This window comes from Calonectris borealis, unplaced genomic scaffold (assembly GCF_964195595.1).
Source record: "Calonectris borealis unplaced genomic scaffold, bCalBor7.hap1.2 HAP1_SCAFFOLD_65, whole genome shotgun sequence".
NCBI classification, from domain to species: Eukaryota; Metazoa; Chordata; class Aves; order Procellariiformes; family Procellariidae; genus Calonectris; species Calonectris borealis.
In genome coordinates this window covers 635,788-642,258 of record NW_027441470.1, presented here as the reverse complement: position 1 = coordinate 642,258, position 6,471 = coordinate 635,788, and positions in this window count along the sequence as shown.

Genomic DNA, 6,471 nt, shown 5'->3' with positions numbered 1-6,471 from the left:
ATGGTGGGCCTGAGGAATAAAACGAGACCCGTGGACCCAAACCAGAGCCCGAGGAGCTAAAGCAGAGCTGGAAGAACAAAACCAGAGCCCGGGGAACAAAACCAGCCCTCGAGGAAGAAAACCAGAGCCCGAGGAAGAAAAGCAGAGCCCGAGGAAGACAACCAGAGCTAGAGGAGCAAAACCACAGCTCGAGGAACAAAACCAGAGCCCGAGGAAAGAAACCAGAGCCTGAGGAACGAAACCAGATCCCGAGGAACAAAACCAGATCCTGAGGAACAAAACCAGATCCCGAAGAACAAAAGGAGGCCCGAGGAAATAAACCAGAGCCCGAGGAACAAAACTAGCCCTCGAGGAAGAAAACCAGAGCCCGAGGAAGACAACCAGAGCTAGAGGAGCAAAACCACAGCTCGAGGAACAAAACCAGAGCCCGAGTAAAGAAACCACAGCCCAAGGAACAAAAACAGGTCCCGAAGAAGAAAAGGAGGGCCCGAGGAAGAAAACGAGACCCCGAGGAACAAAACTAGCCCTCGAGGAAGAAAACCAGAGCCCGAGGAAGACAACGAGAGCTAGAGGAGCAAAACCACAGCTCGAGGAACAAAACGAGCTCCCGAGGAAAGAAACCAGAGCCCGAGGAAGAAAACCAGAGCCCGAGGAACAAAACCAGATCCTGAAGAACAAAAGGAGGGCCCAAGGAATAAAACCAGACCCCAAGAAACAAAACTAGCCCTCGAGGAAGAAAAGGAGAGCCCGAGGAAGAAAACCAGAGCCCGAGGAAGACAACGAGAGCTAGAGGAGCAAAACCACAGCTCGAGGAACAAAACAAGCTCCCGAGGAAAGAAACCAGAGCCCGAGGAACAAAACCAGATCCCGAGGAACAAAACCAGATCGCGAAGAACAAAAGGAGGCCCCAAGGAACAAAACCAGAGCCCGTGGAATTATACTAGAGTCCGAGGAACAAAACCAGAGCCCGAAGAAAAAAAACAGAGCCTGAGGAACAAAACCAGAGCGAATGGAACTAAACCAGAGCCCGGGGAACAAAACCAGCCCTCGAGGAAGAAAACCAGAGCGCGAGGAAGAAAACCAGAACCCGAGGAAGACAACCAGAGGCCAAGGAACAAAAACAGGTCCCGAAGAACAAAAGGAGGGTCCGAGTAAGAAAACGAGACCCCGAGGAACAAAACCAGCCCTCGAGGAAGAAAACCAGAGCACGAGGAAGACAACCAGAGCTAGAGGAGCAAAACCACAGCTCGAGGAACAAAACCAGCTCCCGAGGAAAGAAACCAGAGCCCGAGGAAGACAACCAGAGCTAGAGGAGCAAAACCACAGCTCGAGGAACAAAACCAGAGCCCGAGGAAGAAAACCAGAGCCCAAGGAACAAAACCAGAGACGGAGGAACAAATGGTGGGACTGAGGAACAAAACGTGGACGCAAACCAGAGCCCGAGGAACAAAACGTGGACGCAAACCAGAGCCCGAGGAGCAAAAGCAGAACTGGAAGAAGAAATCCAGAGCCCGGGGAACAAAACCAGCCCTCGAGGAAGAAAACCAGAGCCCGAGGAACAAAACCAGATCCCGAGGAACAAAAGGAGACCCCAAGGAACAAAACCAGAGCCCGTGGAATTATACTAGAGTCCGAGGAACAAAACCAGAGCCCGAGGAAAAAAACCAGAGCCTGAGGAGCAAAACCGGAGCCAATGGAACTAGACCAGAGCTCGAGGAACAAAACCAGAACCCGAGAAATTAAACCAGAGCCCGAGGAAGAAAACTAGAACCTGAGGAAAAAAACCAGAGACCGAGGAAGAAATGGTGGGCCCGAGGAACAAAACGAGACCCGTGGACCCAAACCAGAGCCCGAGGAGCTAAAGCAGAGCTGGAAGAACAAAACCAGAGCCCGGGCAACAAAACCAGCCCTCGAGGAAGAAAACCAGAGCCCGAGGAACAAAACCAGATCCCGAAGAAAAAAAGGAGGGCCCGAGGAATAAAACGAGACCCCGAGGAACAAAACTAGCCCTCGAGGAAGAAAAGTAGAGCCCGAGGAAGAAAACCAGAGCCCGAGGAATGAAACCAGAGCCCGAGGAAGAAAACCAGAGCCCGCGGAACAAAACCAGATCCCGAAGAACAAAAGGAGGGCCCGAGGAATAAAACCAGACCCCGAGGAACAAAACTAGACCTCGAGGAAGAAAAGCAGAGCCCGAGGAAGAAAACCAGAGCCCGAGGAAGACAACGAGAGCTAGAGGAGCAAAACCACAGCTCGAGGAAAAAAACGAGCTCCCGAGGAAAGAAACCAGAGCCCGAGGAACGAAACCAGAGCCCGAGGAAAAAAATCAGATCGCGAAGAACAAAAGGAGGCCCCAAGGAACAAAACCAGAGCCCGTGGAATTATACTAGAGTCCGAGGAACAAAACCAGAGCCCGAGGAAAAAAACCAGAGACCGAGGAAGAAATGGTGGGCCCGAGGAACAAAACGAGACCCGTGGACCCAAACCAGAGCCCGAGGAGCTAAAGCAGAGCTGGAAGAACAAAACCAGAGCCCGGGGAACAAAACCAGCCCTCGAGGAAGAAAAGCAGAGCCCGAGGAAGAAAACGAGAGCCTGAGGAAGACAACCAGAGCCCGAGGAAAGAAACCAGAGCCCGAGGAAGAAAACCAGAGCCCGAGGAACAAAACCAGATCGCGAAGAACAAAAGGAGGCCCCAAGGAACAAAACCAGAGCCCGTGGAATTATACTAGAGTCAGAGGAACAAAACCAGAGCCCGAGGAAAAAAAACAGAGCATGAGGAAGAAAACCAGAGCCAATGGAAATAAAACAGAGCTCGAGGAACAAAACCAGAACCCGAGAAATTAAACCAGAGCCCGAGGAAGAAAACCAGAACCCGAGGAACAAAACCAGAGACGGAGGAACAAATGGTGGGCCTGAGGAACAAAACGAGACACGTGGACCCAAACCAGAGCCCGAGGAGCTAAAGCAGAGCTGGAAGAACAAAACCAGAGCCCGGGCAACAAAACCAGCCATCGAGGAAGAAAACCAGAGCCCGAGGAAGACAACCAGAGCTAGAGGAGCAAAACCACAGCTCGAGGAACAAAACCAGAGCCCGAGGAAAGAAACCAGAGCCTGAGGAAAGAAACCAGATCCCGAGGAACAAAACCAGATCCTGAGGAACAAAACCAGATCCCGAAGAACAAAAGGAGGGCCCGAGGAAAAAAACCAGAGCCTGAGGAAAAAAACTAGCCCTCGAGGAAGAAAACCAGAGCCCGAGGAAGACAACCAGAGCTAGAGGAGCAAAACCACAGCTCGAGGAACAAAACGAGCTCCCGAGGAAAGAAACCAGAGCCCGAGGAACAAAACCAGATCGCAAAGAACAAAAGGAGGCCCCAAGGAACAAAACCGGAGCCCGTGGAATTATACTAGAGTCCGAGGAACAAAACCAGAGCCCAAGGAAAAAAAACAGAGCCTGAGGAAGAAAACCAGAGCCAATGGAAATAAAACAGAGCTCGAGGAACAAAACCAGAACCCGAGAAATTAAACCACAGCCCGAGGAAGAATACCAGAACCCGAGGAACAAAACCAGAGACGGAGGAACAAATGGTGGGCCCGAGGAACAAAACGAGACACGTGGACCCAAACCAGAGCCCGAGGAGCTAAAGCAGAGCTGGAAGAACAAAACCAGAGCCCGGGCAACAAAACCAGCCCTCGAGGAAGAAAACCAGAGCCCGAGGAAGAAAACCAAGGCCCGAGGAAGACAACCAGAGCTAGAGGAGCAAAACCACAGCTCGAGGAACAAAACCAGAGCCCGAGGAAAGAAACCAGAGCCCGAGGAACGAAACCAGAGCCCGAGGAACAAAACCAGATCCCGAAGAACAAAAGGAGGCCCCGAGGAACAAACCAGAGCCCGTGGAATTATACTAGAGTCCGAGGAACAAAACCAGAGCCCGAGGAAAAAAACCAGAGCCTGAGGAAGAAAACCAGAGCCAATGGAACTAAAAGAGAGCTCGAGGAACAAAACCAGAACCCGAGAAATTAAACCAGAGCCCGAGGAAGAAAACCAGAACCCCAGGAACAAAACCAGAGACGGAGGAACAAATGGTGGGACTGAGGAACAAAACGTGGACGCAAACCAGAGCCCGAGGAACAAAACGTGGACGCAAACCAGAGCCCGAGGAGCAAAAGCAGAACTGGAAGAAGAAAACCAGAGCCCGGGGAACAAAACCAGCCCTCGAGGAAGAAAACCAGAGCCCGAGTAACAAAACCAGATCGCGAAGAACAAAAGGAGACCCCAAGGAACAAAACCAGAGCCCGTGGAATTATACTAGAGTCCGAGGAACAAAACCAGAGCCCGAGGAAAAATAAAAGAGCCTGAGGAAGAAAACCAGAGCCAATGGAACTAAACCAGAGCTTGAGGAACAAAACCAGAACCTGAGAAATTAAATTATAGCCCGAGGAATAAAACTAGAACCTGAGGAAAAAAACCAGAGACCGAGGAAGAAATGGTGGGCCCGAGGAACAAAACGAGACCCGTGGACACAAACCAGAGCACGAGGAGCTAAAGCAGAGCTGGAAGAACAAAACCAGAGCCCGGGCAACAAAACCAGCCCTCGAGGAAGAAAACCAGAGCCCGAGGAACAAAACCAGATCCCGAAGAACAAAAGGTGGGCCCGAGGAATAAAACGAGACCCCGAGGAACAAAACTAGCCCTCGAGGAAGAAAAGTAGAGCCCGAGGAAGAAAACCAGAGCCCGAGGAATGAAACCAGAGCCCGAGGAAGAAAACCAGAGCCCGAGGAACAAAACCAGATCCCGAAGAACAAAAGGAGGGCCCGAGGAATAAAACCAGAGCCCGAGGAACAAAACTAGCCCTCGAGGAAGAAAACCAGAGCCCGAGGAAGAAAACCAGAGCCTGAGGAAGACATCCAGAGCTAGAGGAGCAAAACCACAGCTCGAGGAACAAAACGAGCTCCCGAGGAAAGAAACCAGAGCCCGAGGAACAAAACCAGATCGCGAAGAACAAAAGGAGGCCCCAAGGAACAAAACCAGAGCCCGTGGAATTATACTAGAGTCCGAGGAACAAAACCAGAGCCCGAGGAAAAAATCCAGAGCCTGAGGAAGAAAACCAGAGCCAATGGAACTAAAAGAGAGCTTGAGGAACAAAACCAGAACCCGAGAAATTAAACCAGAGCCCGAGGAAGAAAACCAGAACCCGGGGAAAAAAACCAGAGACCGGGGAAGAAATGGTGGGCCTGAGGAACAAAACGAGACCCGTGGACCCAAACCAGAGCCCGAGGAGCTAAAGTAGAGCTGGAAGAAGAAAACCAGAGCCTGGGGAACAAAACCAGCCCTCGAGGAAGAAAACCAGAGCCCGAGGAAGAAAACCAGAGCCCGAGGAAGAAAACCAGAGCCCGAGGAACAAAACCAGATTGCGAAGAACAAAAGGAGGCCCCAAGGAACAAAACCAGAGCCCGTGGAATTATACTAGAGTCCGAGGAACAAAACCAGAGCCCGAGGAAAAAAACCAGAGCCCGAGGAAGACAACCAGAGCCCGAGGAACAAAACCAGATCCCGAAGAACAAAAGGAGGGCCCGAGGAATAAAACCAGACCCCGAGGAACAAAACTAGCCCTCGAGGAAGAAAAGCAGAGCCCGAGGAAGAAAAGCAGAGCCCGAGGAATGAAACCAGAGCCCGAGGAAGAAAACCAGAGCCCGAGGAACAAAACCAGATCCCGAAGAACAAAAGGAGGGCCCGAGGAATAAAACCAGACCCCGAGGAACAAAACTAGCCTTCGAGGAAGAAAAGCAGAGCCCGAGGAAGACAACCAGAGCTAGAGGAGCAAAACCACAGCTCGAGGAACAAAACCAGAGCCCGAGGAAAGAAACCAGAGCCCGAGGAAGAAAACCAGAGCCCGAGGAACAAAACCAGATCGCGAAGAACAAAAGGAGGCCCCAAGGAACAAAACCAGAGCCCGTGGAATTATACTAGAGTCCGAGGAACAAAACCAGAGCCCAAGGAAAAAAAACAGAGTCTGAGGAAGAAAACCAGAGCCAATGGAACTAAAAGAGAGCTCGAGGAACAAAACCAGAACCCGAGAAATTAAACCAGAGCCCGAGGAAGAAAACCAGAACCCGAGGAACAAAACCAGAGACCGAGGAAGAAATGGTGGGCCCGAGGAACAAAACGAGACCCGTGGACCCAAACCAGAGCCCGAGGAGCTAAAGCAGAGCTGGAAGAAGAAAACCAGAGCCCGGGCAACAAAACCAGCCCTCGAGGAAGAAAACCAGAGCCCGAGGAAGAAAACCAGAGCCCAAGGAACAAAACCAGATCCCGAAGAACAAAAGGAGGGCCTGAGGAAAAAAACCAGAGCCCGAGGAAGAAAACTAGCCCTCGAGGAAGAAAACCAGAGCCCGAGGAAGACAACCAGAGCTAGAGGAGCAAAACCACAGCTCGAGGAACAAAACCAGAGCCCGAGGAAAGAAACCAGAGCCCGA